Below are 15,368 nucleotides of genomic sequence, written 5' to 3' on the forward strand. Positions count from 1 at the left end.
CAATACAATTATAAATAATAGAACCTTCCAGTAGCATTTCTAATAGCATTTCTATTAGCATCCTTATTGTAATTATCATAGTACAGAACTTGCCTCCTTTCTCTAGTGTAAGCTTCAGTACATTTGAGTTTCTTTTCATTCTCCTGAAATCTTAATTTCCCTTGACTCTAAAGTGTCTCGGAATTTCTGAAGCAGCCTCTGTTTCTCAACAGATGGTTTTCATTCACTCCTGTTATCAGGTCTTCCTGTGCTTTTTGTTTTTATTTTTTTTCAAATCCTTGTAGATCGTCCCCATTTATTTGCATATTTATTTATTTATAAGGGGTTATTTATTTATGAGGGGTCATTTTTCTGCTTGATAGATTATTCTCTTATAATTGAAGGGAAATTTACACTCACAATATATTTCGTCTGGTAAATACTACACACATATGGTGAAGGCTGGGGTGGTTTGGGTTCTGTGGACTTGAGACTTCTGCCTTACAATCTCTACAACCCAGGTTTGAACCTGTCATGTATGAACACAGTGTGGGAGGTTTTTGACTTCTGTTCTCTTTCCCACTCTTCCTTTTCTCTTCTTGAATTCTCTGTCTCTGACTCTCACAGGCTCTCACTCACTCTGTCGGCACTCATTAATATTTTACTTATATACATTATTTTACTGACAGGCCCAGATATACAAAGGGAATCACCAGGACACTGCTGATCTCTGGCTGTTTATTTGGCGATTTCACCTAGGTTTCTGGAGCCTCAGCTTTGTAAGTCTCTCTGGCACAAGCCATACTCTGTCTCCTCATAGCCATGCCAGTATCCCTCAGAGTCTATAATAAAGATACACTTACATATATGTACATATATATACATATATATGTCATATAGATACATGTCATAAAGATACACTTACATATATGTACATATATATACATATATATATATCAGTCATTTTAGAATTGTTGACCTTTTTATTTGATCTTAATGCAGAATTACCACCTTTATAACAGCCTCATTATTCATAAATAATTGGTCACATAGTTGGAACAGGATTCACTACAATTATAAATTATAAGCCTTCCAGGAGCATTTCCTATAGCTTTTCTATCAGTATCCTCATTGTAATTATCATAGCACAGAACTTTCCTCCATATTCTAGTGTAAGCTTCAATATGTATGCCTTTCTTTTCATTCCCGGGAATTCTTAATTTGCCTGGACCCTGAAGTGTCAGGGAAGTTTTGAAGCAGCCCTCTGTTTCTCAGCAGACATTTTCTATATTTCTGCTTTAATCAGGTCTTCCAGTGGTTTTTATTTTTATTTTTTTCAAATCCTCCTAGTTCATCCGCATTCATTTGCATATTTATTTATTTATTTCGTCACATATAACATGAGGGGTCATATCTTCTGCCTGATAAATTTTCTCTTATAACTGAAGGGAACTTTTGACACACAATACATTTCCTTTTGCAGATATGACACACTACTACAACTACTACTGGACTTTTTTTGACAGTGACATCCAATGCACAATGGATTAGTATTGCATGACTCTAAGGAATGTTCACTATTTAACCTACAATGTTTTTAACCTCACAAATATTTATTCTGTTCTTTCTTGGGGGATGAATGGTTTACTGTCAACAGTTACTTGTAATAGTGGGCTCAAGGGTAATTTTTCCCACTTTCCCTGTATTTCTGTACATCCTTTGTAACTTTCTTACTGAGGAGAAGGAAACAGTAATAAATTGAGAGAGCAGTGCCCAAGCAGGAAGAGAGACAGAGAAACAGCTGCAGTTCTGATTTGACACTAGCCCAGCTTTTCCCTAGCTGGGTAAGTGATGAGCAGGGGCTCATAACGGGGTCCTGGGCTTCCACATAGTTCCCTATCAGCTCCACCAGCTGTGCCTCCAACCCATGCTCCCTTCATTGTCCATGTAAGTGTAGATCTGCTCTAGGCACTTCTCACCTTCATATGCCAGAAACTTAATACTTCTCCCCTCCACCCATGAAACTTTGACCTTATACTTGAGTGCAAAACAGCAACCCCAATCCACGGTATTTCAGGGAAAAGTGTGTGCATCTCTGTGGGAGGGTGTGTGTGTGTGTGTGTGTGTGTGTGTAAGTGTACATAAGTGTGTTTCAGTTATGATTACCACTGTTGTTTCTTTATTCCTGACGCAGATTCTTAGGAACTGGGTTGTGCTATGACAAAGGAAGTTTCCACTGCACAAGTGGTTTTTCAAATATGAATGGCACATTGGATATTCTGGACACTGTTGTGCATACTCCCAGGTGGTCCTCAGATGGGTTCTTTCCTTTGCTATTCCCATGGTGTGTGTAATTTTCTGTGTAGACTCAAAGAGGAGTGGCATGGGGGAGCTCAGCTGCATTCTGCTGTGTGTCCACAAGGTGGCAGCATAGCCCATAGTTGAGTGTAGTGATTCTGTGGAATGAGGAGAACTCTGGGATTTGTGGCCCATGGACAGCAAGGTTGAAATTGACGTAGAGTGCCCTAGACATCTGTTCTTTCCTGTGGGGAAATGGATCCTCCATTTGGCTTTGCAAGTGGAAGGGGTGTCTCTCCTTGTCTGGGATGACTCTACTGTGAGCTTGTGAATCCCTGTACTCTGCTGCATTCTGCTGGGTGTCCACAAGAGGGCAGCACCAGTGTGGGCCTAAGGCACCATGGGGCAAGTGCCCGGAGTGGAGATAGTGATTATGGGTGTGCCCAAGAGCATGGCCAGCCTAGCTCAATCAGACCGTCTCCTAAGGACAGGTCCAGACAGGAGCTGTGGGGTCATGTTAGCAGAAACAGGGCCTACAGAGGATGGCAGACAGTGACAAGGGGCGGGTCTAAGATACCATGCCCTCTGAGTCTGAGGGGAGGGCCCAGTGCATATACATAGAGAAAGCTAGCCAATTAGAGAAGAGGTACATCACCTTCAGGGGCGTGAACCAAGAGCTGGCTAATGAGAACAGAGGAGAAGTTGCGAGGGCGGGACTCAGAGAGTAGCCCTCTGAAGGAAGCCTGCCAAGGGGAGCTCAGAGCTAGTCTTAAAAGGCGGGCGTGCTTCCAGGAAGTGAGAAGCAGGGATCAGCCCAGGGCCCTGCCTTGCAGAAGCTCTCCAGTGCGCATGTGTATAACTCCATTTGTACCTGTGCCTCTGTGGATGTGTGCATGCGTGACTGTGAGAGTGTGTTTGTGTTTGTTTGTGTGTGTGTATGTGTGTGGGAGGGAGAGAAAGAGAACAACAGAATCACTGTGGCAAAGGAGATTTTATGCAAAACACTTGGCACATTCTGATTTACTGCTCAATATTGACACCATTGTAGCTCTACTTGGTGCGTGGACACTTGTTTTCTTTTCAGATGTAAAAACACTGAAGAGGGAGAGGATTTTGCCCTGAGGCTTGCTCAAGGAACTAGCAGCTGCCCTGTGTGTGTTCTCAGACTAGGAAACTTGTGGTGCCTGTCCATGTGGAGAGTCTCCTGGATGAGTTCCTTCTCAAGCCTTTTTCGCTAGGTCCCACCTGAGCTGCATATAGCTAATGATTAGGAGATTTTACTACATTGGACAATTCTTTTCCTGATGCACAGTTTCTCTCCAGGTTTTAGCAATCAATTGTCTGAATGTCATATCGCATCCATTGTAGAAAATGACTACATCAGTGTCTTTCTCTCTCTCTCTCAATATATATATATATATATATATATATATATATATATATATATATATATATCATGTAGAGGTCTGAAAATATATTTTAGCTAGAGACCTGCACAGCTCTGGATTCGGGTAGTAATGCGGATACACCTGGCCCTTCTGAGCCACAGTCATGTGAGACATCTCACAGAGCCATTCGTTTACCTCTTGTCACTCTACAGATCTCTCAGCACAAACTACAGCTGTCAAAACATCTACTTCCTTCTTGCTCATTTTGTCCAAGGAGTCCTATCCCAAAACTGTAAATCAAAGAAGAAATAGACATAGTGCAGTTCCGTGCACACAGGACAGGCTGAGGCTGGACCAGGGAGATGAAATACGCCAGCCTGCATCTTGGCTGGAGCATCACTAAAACTACTAATTTGGAGAGGCGAGGACAGTTTTGGAGAGTGGGCTGCCGGCCAAGTGTTGCTTCTCAGAGTGGGCTAAGACCAAGATGTTCTAAGTGTAACCTTTCCTCACAAACATAAAATAACAATGCCACTTGTATGAAGTATGCATGGGCATGGAGGGTTTGTCCTCAGTGCTCTGGCACTGATCAACACAAGGCCAGAATTTCAGTCCTTTTCAGTCACTGTCATTCTGACTCTCTGACTGTCTCTAAGTTCCTTCTTCCCTGGACCCTTCCTGGATGTCATTGCATGCATCGTGAACTCGGTCTTCCTGGAGTTGATATTTTCCTTTCTTTGCACTTTGGATTATTTAGTCTCGTTCATATGGCGTAGTACAGAAGGGAACTGAGGAGACAGCGTTCCTGCTGAGGTAACAGGCATATATCAATCTCCAGCTGCAGCTGTCCAGGCCCTCTGTGCTTGACTCCCATTCTCCAGGGCCCTGTGGCTGACACTCAGCCTAAATGCAGCCCTCCTCAGTTTCCTGCACCGCATTCTCGTCCTTATTCCATTAGAGCCCAGTTTCAAGAGAAGTGAAACTCTACGACCCTGGCACACACATTGTGCTTTCCCTCTATTGGGCTGAATGTAAAGGATCTGTGGTACTGATGGCCAAACCAGTGTCCAGATTTTCCACACAAAACGGAAGCTTTCAGGGTTCAGAAAGAGGGTGTTTTGATGGCTGTGAAATGTCTTTTCCAAGTGCCTCATGGGGTTTCAAATCCTTTTGAAACCTGAAGTTCTTTATTGTATCTAGGGAATATTCTCACCTCTGGTCCGAAGGCCCTCCCAAGTAGGAGCACACTATCCCGGGGTGAGGAGGTCTGCCAGCCTGCTAGCTCCTGGAAGGATTCCTGACTATGTCCTCCGGCCACAAGTGGTAACAGGTGTTTCCAATTGCCTTTATTAGCAGCAGCCAGGCCCTCAGGTGATTGACGGGGCCATGATCTCCACTGGAATCTCCTAATTCCAGCAATGGAGGCATCCATCTTCCTTTTGTCTCTCCATAGCAAGGGCCCGGGGAGTTTGTGATTCCTGCAAGCAGAGAGACTTTGTATGGGACACTCATGCATGCCTACTTCTGGGAATCTCTCTGAGTGTGATGTGTGGACACCAGGACACCATGATCATGGATTGTGAGGCCACAGGAGCAATTGATTTAGCCGGACCCAAAGGGTAGGTGTGAGGGGCCAGGTACATCCACTATTGTTTGGTCAAACACAGTTCCCATCTATGTTGAAACGCATCTCTTTCTGGGCTTGTAATCTGCTGTCCTGAACAATGTACTGACAGTCTGGAGGCTGAGTAGGCAGCCAAACATGACTGGACGGGTTCATTCCCCTGATTCTGACGGGTGCCTCAGCTTACCCCGTTGGCAGTTTTTGGATGTTAGATAGTGAGGAATGGGATTGAATAGGGAACTCAGGAGATTTAGACATGAGAGTCCCTTTGCATATGCATTCTTGCTTAGCCAGAATCTCGGCTAGCTGTCTTGCCCTGACCAGCTAGGTTCTCTGTACATAAGTTTCAGGTGAGGCTGGCTACCTTTACACCCATGCTCTGAGTCTACTATAGGTGAGCTCTGAGCACACAGAGACACACACAGACAGATAGATAGACACACACACATATTATTGTCAGATCTGGTAGTACAGCATATGATGAAGGATGGGGCTGTATGGGGTCTGTGGGCATGAGAGCTGCTGCCTTACAATCTCTACAAGCCAGGTTTGAACCTGCCATCAATGAACACAGTGTAGGAGGTGTTTGAATTGTTGTCTCTTTCCAACTCATCTATTTCTCTTCTTGCCTTCTCTGTCTCTAACTCTCACATGCTCTCACACACTCTGTCTTCACTGGTTGATATTTTACTTATATACTTATTTTACTGACAGGCCCAGATATACAAAGAGAGTTACCACAGCACTGCTGAGCTCTGGCTTGTTTCGTTGGTGATATCACGTAGGCTACTGAAGCCACAGCTTTGTAAGTCTCTATGACACAAGCCATATTCTGTCTCCTCATTTACATGGCAGTCTATGTCAGACTTTATAATAAACATGTACATCCATATATATATATATATCTCATTTATAGAATTGTCGACCTATGTAATTGATCTTTCTCAGAATTAACACATTTACAACAGCTTTCTTTTTCATTAATAATTGTCCACCTAGTTGGAGCAGGATTCAGTACAATTTTAAATAATAGAACTTTCCAATATCATTTCTAATAGCATTTCTATCAGCAACCTTATTGTAATTATCATAGTGCAGAACTTGCCTCCTTTCTCTAGTGTAAGCATCAGTACATATGATTTTCTTTTCATTCTCCTGAAATCTTAATTTCCCTGGACTCTGAAGTGTCTCGGAATTTTTGAAGCAGCCCTCTGTTTCTCAGCAGATGGTTTTCATTTTCTGCTGTAATCAGGTCTTCTTATTCTTTTTGTTTTTATTTTTCATTTTTTTTCAAATCCTCCTATATCATCCTCATTTATTTTCTTTTTTATTTAGTCCTATATTACATGAGGGGTAATTTCTTCTGCTTGATAGATATTTCTTTTATTATTGAAGGGAAGTTTACACTCACAAAACATTTCGTGTTGTAAATACTACACACATATGGGGAAGGCTGGGGTGGTCTGGGGTCTGTGGACATGAGACTCCTGCCTTACAATCTCTACAAACCAGGTTTTAACCTGTCATGTATGAGCACAGTGTGGGAGGTTTTTGAATTCTGGTTCTATTCTTGCCTTCTCTGTCTCTGACTCTCACAGGCTCTCACTCACTCTGTCTGCACTCATTAATATTTTACTTATATACTTATTTTACTGAAAGGCCCTGATATACAAAGTGAGTCACGAGGGCACTGCTGATCTCTGGCTTGCTTTGTTGGCGATTTCACCTAAGTTTTTGGAGCCTCAGCTTTGTAAGTCTCTCTGGCACAAGCCATACTCTGTCTCCTCATAGCCATGCCATTATCTCTCAGAGTCTATAATAAAGATACACTTTCATATATGTACATATATATGCATATATATATCAGTCATTTTTAGAATTGTTGACCTTTTTTATTTGATATTAATGCAGAATTACCACATTTATAACAGCCTACTTATAAATAATTGGTCACATAGCTGGAACAGGATTCACTACAATTATAAATTATAAACCTTCCAGGAGCATATCCAATAGCCTTTCTATCAGTATCCTCATTGTAATTATCATAGCACAGAACTTGCCTCCATTTTCTTGTGTAAGCTTCAATAAGTATGCCTTTTCATTCTTGGGAATTCTTAATTTGCCTGGACCCTGAAGTGTAAGGGAAGTTTTGAAGCAGCCCTTGTTTCTCAGCAGACATTTTGTATAATTCTGCTGTAATCAGGTCTTCCTATGGTTTTTGTTTTTATTTTTTTCAAATCCTCCTAGATAATCCCCATTTATTTGCATATTTATTTGCAGGCAGGGGCTGTCTGGTGTCTCTGGGCATGAGAGCTGCTGCCTTACAATCTCTACAAGCCAGCGTTGATCCTGTCATCAATGAAGACAGTAACTGTCGCTATGTGCCTTCTTTCCTGTGCCCTTACTGGAAGTCAGTGCATGCATCGTGAACTCAGTCATCCAGGTGTTGAAATTTTCCTTTCTTTGTCCTTTGGATTATCTAGTCTCCTGCACTTGGTGTAGTACAGAGGGGAACTGCTGAGACAGCCTTGCTGCTGGAGGTTCCAGGCATATGTCCATCTGCAGCTACAGCTGTCAAGGCCCTCTGTGCTTGACTGCCATTCTCCAGGGCCCTGAGGCTGACACTCAGCCTAAATGCAGCCCTCCTCACCTTCCTGCACAGCGTCCTTGTCCTAATTCCATGAGAGACCAGGTGAAGAGAAGTGAAACTCTATCCCCCTGGGAGACACATTGTGATTTCCCTCTATTAAGCCGAATGTAAAGGATCTGTGGCACTGATGGCCACACCAGTGTCCAAATATTCCATGCAAAACAGAAGCTTCCAGTGTTCTGAAAGAGGGTGTTTTGATGGCTGTAAAATGTCTTTTCCAAGTGCCTCATGGGGTTTTCAAGTCCTTTTGAAACCTGAAGTTCTTTCTTGTATCTAGGGAATATTCTAACTTCTGGCCAGAAGGGCCACCCAACTAGGAGCACAGCTATCCTGGGCTCAGGATGTCTGCCAGCCTGCTAGTTCCTAGAGGGATTCCTGAGTATGTCCTCAGGGCCCAAGTGGTAACAGGTGTTTCCAATTGCCTTTATTAGCAGCATCCAGGCCCTCAGCTGAGGTTCGGGGTAGTGATCTCCACTGGAAGAACCGAATTCAGCCAATGGAGGCTTCCATCTTTCTTTTGTCTGTCCATAGCAAGGACCCGGGGAGTTTGTGCTTCCTGCAAGCAGAGAGACTTTGTATCGGACACTCATGCATGCCTACTTCTGGGAATCTCTCTGAGTGTGAAGTGTGGACACCAGGAGACCATGATCAGGGATGTAAGGCCACAGGAGCAATTGCCTTAGCCTGACCCAAAGGGTAGGTGTAAGGGACGGGGTTCATCCACTATTGTTTGGTCAAACACAGTTCCCATCTATGTTGAAACACAGCTCTTTCTGGGTACTTTCTGTGCTTGGAATCTGCTGCCCAGAGCAGTGGACTGAGAGCCTGGAGGCTAAGTAGGCAGCCAAACGTGACAGGACAGGCTCATGCCCCTGAATTCTGAAGGGTTCCCCAGCTTCCCCCGTTGCCAGTTTTTGGATGATAGATAGTGAGGCATGGGATTGAATAGGGAAATCAGGAGATTTAGACATGAGAGTCCCTTTGCATATGCATTCTTGATTAGCCAGAATCTGGGCTAGCTGGCATGCCCTGACCAGCTAGGTTCTCTGTACATAAGTTGCAGGTGAGTCTGGCTACCTTGCCATCCATGCTCTGAGACTACTACAGGTGAGCTCTGAGCACACACAGACACACACAGTCAGACAAACAGACAGACAGACAGACACACACACACATTACTGTCAGTTCTGGTAGTACAGCATATGGTGAAGGCTGGGACTGTCTGGGGTCTGTGGGCATGAGAGCTGCTGCCTTACAATCTCTACAAGCCAGGTTTGATCCTGTCATCAATGAACACAGTGTAGGAGGTTTTTGAATTCTGAGACACTGAAGAGGGAGAGGTTTTTGCCCTGAGGCTTGCACTGGGAACTAGCAGCTGCCCAATGTGTGTTTCCAGACTAGGAAACTTGTGGTGCCTGTCCATGTGGAGAGTCTCCTGGATGAGTTCCTCCTCGAGCCTTTTTCAATTGGTCCCGTTGGAGCTGCATATCGCTAATGATTTGGAGATTTTACTCCTTTGGACAATTCTTTTCCTGATGCACAGTTTCTCTCGAGGTTTTAGCAATCAATTGTCTGAATGTCATATCAAATACATTGTAGAAAATGGCTATATCAGTGTCTCACTCTCACTATCTTTCTATCTCTATATATATGTAACTTGTAGAGGTCTGAAAATATTTTTAGCTAGAGACCTGCAGAGCTCTGTGTTAGGGTAGTAAAATGGATACACCTGGCCCTCTGAGCCACAGTCATAAGATACATCTCACAGAGCCATATCATTTATCACTCTACAAATCTCTCTCAGCACAAACTACCGCTGCCAAATCATCTACATCCCTCTTGCTCATTTTGTCCACAGAGTCCTATTCCAAAACTCTAAATCAAAGAAGAAATAGACATAGTGAAGTTGCCTGCACACAGGACAGGCTGAGGCTGGACCAGGGATATGCAATATGCCTGCCTGCATCTTGGCTGGAGCATCACTAAGACTACTTCCGATTTGGAGAGGTGGGGCAGTTTTGGAGAGTGGGCTGCAGGCCAAGTGTTGCTTCTCAGAGTGGCTAAGACCTAGATGTTCTAAGGGTTACATTTCTTCAAAAACATAAAATAGCAATGCCACTTGTAACAAGTATGCATGGGCATGGAGGGTTTGTTTTCAGTGCTCTGGCACTGATCAACAAAGGGTCAGAATTTCAGTCCTTTTCTGTCTCTGTCATTCTGTCTCTCTGACTGTCTCTATGTGCCTCCTTCCCTGCACCCTTACTGGAAGTCAGTGCATGCATCGTGACCTCAGTCATCCTGGTGTTGAAAATTTCCTTTCTTTACCCTTTGGATTATTTAGTCTCCTGCACATGGTGTAGTACAGAGGGGAACTGCGGAGACAGCGTTGCTGCTGCAGGTTCCAGGCATATGTCCATCTGCAGCTTGAGTTGTCCAGGCCCTCAGTGCTTGACTCCCATTCTCCAGGGTCCTGAGGCTGACACTCAGCCTAAATATAGCCCTCTTCACCTTCCTGCACAGCGTCCTTGTACTTATTCCATGAGAGCCCAGGTGAAGAGAAGTGAAACTCTATCCCCCTGGCACACACATTGTGCTTTCGCTCTATTAAGCAGAATGTAAAGGATCTGTGGTGCTGATGGCCACACCAGTGTCCAGATTTTCCACGCAAAAGGGAAGCTTCCAGGGTTCTGAAAGAGGGTGTTTTGATGGCTGTGAAATGTCTTTTCCAAGTGCCTTCTGGGGTTTCCAGAAGGCCCTCCCAACTAGGAGCACAGCTATCCTGGGGTCAGTAGGTCTGCCAGCCTACTATCTCCTGGAGGGATACCTGAGTATGTCCCCAGGTCCCAAGTGGTAACAGGTGTTTCCAGTTGCCTCTATTAGCAGCAGCCAGGGCCTCAGGTGAGTGGCAGGGCTGTGATCTCCACTGGAAACTCCTAATTCAGACAATGGAAGCATCAATCTTCCTTTGGTCTCTCCATAGCAAGGGCCCGGAGAATTTGTGCTTCCTGGAAGCAGAGAGACTTTCTATGGGACACTCATGGATGCCTACTTCTGGGAATCTCTATGAGTGTGATGTATGGAAACCAGGACATCATGTTCAGGGATTGTGAGGCCACAGGAGCAATTGCCATAGCCAGACCCAAAGGGGAGGTGTAAGGGGCCTTATTCATCCACTATTGTTTGGTCAAACACAGTTCCCATCTATGTTGGAACTCTTTCTGTGTTCTTTCTGGACTTGTAATCCGCTGCCCTGAGAAGTGGACTGGGAGCCTGGAGGCTGAGTATGCAGCCAAAATTGACTGGACCGGGTCCTTCCCCTGAATTCTGAGGGGTGCCCCAACTTCCCCCATTGGCAGTGTTTGGATGATAGTGAGGCATGATATTGAATGGGGAACTCAGGAGAGCAAGACATGAAAGTCCCTTTGCATATGCATTCTTGCTGAGCCAGTATCTGTGCTAGCTGGCTTTCCCTAACCAGCTAGGTTCTCTGTACATAAGTTGCAGGTGAGGCTGGCTACCTTGCCACCCATGCTCTGAGACTACTATATGTTAGTTCTGAGCACACACAGACACACACTGACAGACAGACAGACACTCACACACACACACACATTACTGTCAGGTCTGGTAGTAGAGCATATGGTGAAGTCTGGGGCTGTTTGGGGTCTGTGGGAATGAGAGCTGCTGCCTTACAATCTCTACAAGCCAGGTTTGAACCTGTCATCAATGAACACAGTGTAGGAGGTTTTAGAATTCTTGTCTCTTTCCAACTCATCTATTTACCTTCTCGCCTTCTCTGTCTCTAACTCTCACATGCTCTCACACACTCTGTCTTCAATCATTAATATTTTACTTATATCCTTATTTTACTGACAGGACCAGATATACAAAGAGAGTTACCACAGCACTGCTGAGCTCTGGCTTGTTGTGTTGGCGATTTCACCTAGGATACTGGAGCCTCAGTTTGTAAGTCTTTCTGACACAAGCCATATTCTGTCTCCTCATTTCCATGCCAGTATCACTCAGAGTTTATAATAAAGTTTTTTTTTGCAAAACACTTGGTACATTCTGATTTACAGTTCAATATTGACACCATTGTAGCTCTCTTTGGCCCTTGGTCAGTTTTCTTCTTTTCAGATCTAAAAACACTAAAGAGTGAGAGGTTTTTGCCATTAGGCTTGCACTAGGAACTACCAGCTTCCCTGTGTCTGTTGCCAGACTAGGAAACTTGTTGTGCATGTCCATGTGGAGAGTCTCCTTGTTGAGTTCCTTCTCAAGCTTTTTTTCTGTTCCATTGGAGCTGCATATAGCTAATGATTTTGAGATTTTACTCCTTTGGACAATTCTTTTCCTGACGCACAGTTTCTCTCCAGGTTTTAGCAATCAATTGTCTGAATGTCTTATCGAATCCATTGTAGAAAATGACTACATCAGTCTCTCTCTCTCGCCATAATATATATATATATATATATATATATATATATATATATATATATATATATATATGTAACATGTAGAGGTCTGAAAAAAAAATTTAGCTAGAGACCTGCACAGCTCTGGATAGGGTAAGAATGTGGACACACTTGGCCCTTCTTATCCACAGTTATGGGAGACATCTAACAGAGCCATTCGTATACTGCTTATCACTCTACAAATCTCTCTCAGCACAAACTACCTCTGCCAAATCATCTACTTCCCTATTGCTCTTATTCTCCACCGAGTCCTATCCCAAAACTGTAAATCAATGAAGAAATAGACATAGTGAAGTTCCCTGCACACAGCAAAGTCTGAGAATGGACCAGGGAGATGCAATACACCAGCCTGAATCTTGGCTGAAACATCACTAAGACAACTTCCAAATGGAGAGGCGAGGGCAGTTTTGGAGAGTGGTCTGCAGGCCATTGTTGCTTCTCAGAGTGGGCTAAGACCTAGATGTTCTAAGTGTAACCTTTCCTCACAAACATAATATAACAATGCCACTTTTAAGAAGTATGCATGGGAATGGAGGGTTTGTCTTCAGTGCTCTGGCACTAATCAACACAGGGCCAGAATTTCAGTCCATTTCTGTCACTGTCATTGTGTCTCTCTTACTGTCTCTATGTTCCTTCTTCACTGGGCCCTTACTGGAAGTCAGTGCATGCATCTTTAACTCGGTATTCCTGTTGTTGATATTTTCCTCTCTTTGCCCTTTGGGTTATTTAATCTTGTGCATATGGCATAGTACAGTGGGGAACTGTGAAGGCATCTAACCTACTGCATCTAACAGGCATGTGTCCATCACCAGCTGCAGCTGTCACGGCCCTCTGTGCTTGACTCACATTCTCCAGGGCCCTGAGGCTGAAACTCAGCCTAAATGCAACACTCCTCACCTTCCTGCACAGCATCCTAGTCAGTGCATGCATCGTGAACTCAGTCATCCAGGTGTTGAAAATTTCCTTTCTTTGTCCTTTGGATTATTTAGTCTCCTGCCCTTGGTGTAGTACAGAGGGGAACTGCTGAGACAGCCTTGCTGCTGCAGGTTCCAGGCATATGTCCATCTGCAGCTGCAGCTGTCCAGGCCCTCTGTGCTTTACTCCCATTCTCCAGGGCCCTGAGGCTGACATTCAGCCTAAATGCAGCCCTCCTCATCTTCCTGCACAGCGTCCTTGTCCTAATTCCATGAGAGACCAGGTGAAGAGAAGTGAAACTCTATCCCCCTGGCAGACACATTGTGCTTTCCTTCTATTAAGCCGAATGTAAAGGATCTGTGGTACTGATGGCCACACCAGTGTCCAGATTTTCCATGCAAAACGGAAGCTTCCAGGGTTCGGAAAGAGGGTGTTTTGAATGGCGGTGAAATGTCTTTTCCAAGTGCCTCATGGGGTTTTGAAACCTGAAGTTCTTTCTTGTATCTAGGGAATATTCTCACGTCTGGCCAGAAGGGCCACCCAACTAGGAGCACAGCTATCCCGGGGTCAGGAGGTCTGCCAGCCTGCTAGTTCCTGGAGGGATTCCTGAGTATGTCCTCAGGGCCCAAGTGGTAACAGGTGTTTCCAATTGCCTTTATTAGTAGCATTCAGGCCCTCAGGTGAGGTTCGGGGCTGTGATCTCCACTGGAATCACCAAATTCAGCCAATGGAGGCTTCCGTCTTTCTTTTGTCTGTCCATAGCAAGGGCCCGGGGAGTTTGTGCTTCCTGCAAGCAGAGAGACTTTGTATGGGACACTCATGCATGCCTACTTCTGGGAATCTCTATGAGTGTGATGTGTGGACACCAGGAGACCATGATCAGGGATGTAAGGCCACAGGAGCAATTGACTTAGCCAGACCCAAAGGGTAGGTGGAAGAAACCGGGTTCATCCACTATTGTTTGGTCAAACACAGTTCCCATCTATGGTGCAACACAGCTCTTTCTGGGTAAATTCTGTGCTTGGAATCTGCTGCCCTGAGCAGCAGTGGATTGAGAGCCTGGAGGTTAAGTAGGCAGCCAAATGTGACTGGACAGGCTCATGCCCCTGAATTCTGAAGGGTTCCCCAGCTTCCCCCATTGCCAGTTATTGGATGATAGATAGTGAGGCATGGGATTGAATAGGGAAATCAGGAGATTTAGACATGAGAGTCCCTTTGCATATGCATTCTTGCTTAGCCAGAATCTGGGCTTGCTGGCTTGCCCTGTCCAGCTAGGTTCTCTGTACATAAGTTGCAGGTGAGGCTGGCTACCTTGCCACCCATGCTTTGAGACTACTACAGGTGAGCTCTAAGCACACACAGACACACACAGTCAGACAAACAGACAGACACACACACTCACACACACACACACACACACACACACACTCACACATTACTGTCAGGTCTGGTAGTACAGCATATGGTGAAGGCTGGGGCTGTCTGGGGTCTGTGGGCATGAGAGCTGCTGCCTTACAATCTCTACAAGCCAGGGTTGATCCTCTCATCAATGAACACAGTGTAGGAGATTTTTGTATTCTGAGACACTGAAGAGGGAGAAGTTTTTGCCCTGAATCTGGCACTGGGAACTGGCAGCTGTCCTGTGTGTGTTGTGAGACTAGGAAATTTGTGGTGCCTGTGCATGTGGAGAGTCTCCTGGATGACTTCCTTCTCGAGCCTTTTTCCATTGGTCCCATTGGATCTGCATATAGCTAATGATTTGGAGATTTTACTCCTTTGGACAATTATTTTCCTGATGCACAGTTTATCTCCAGGTTTTAGCAATCAATTGTCTTTATGTCATATCGAATCCATTGTTAAAAATAACTATATCAGTGTCTCTCTCTCTCTCCATATATATACATATATATATATATATATATATATATATATATATATATATATATGTAACTTGTAGAGATCTGAAAATATTTTTAGCTAGAGAACAGCACAGCTCTGTTTTAGGGTAGTAAGATGGATACACCTGGCCCTTCAGAGCC

This window comes from Erinaceus europaeus, chromosome 6 (genome assembly GCF_950295315.1).
Source record: "Erinaceus europaeus chromosome 6, mEriEur2.1, whole genome shotgun sequence".
Taxonomy (NCBI): Eukaryota; Metazoa; Chordata; class Mammalia; order Eulipotyphla; family Erinaceidae; genus Erinaceus; species Erinaceus europaeus.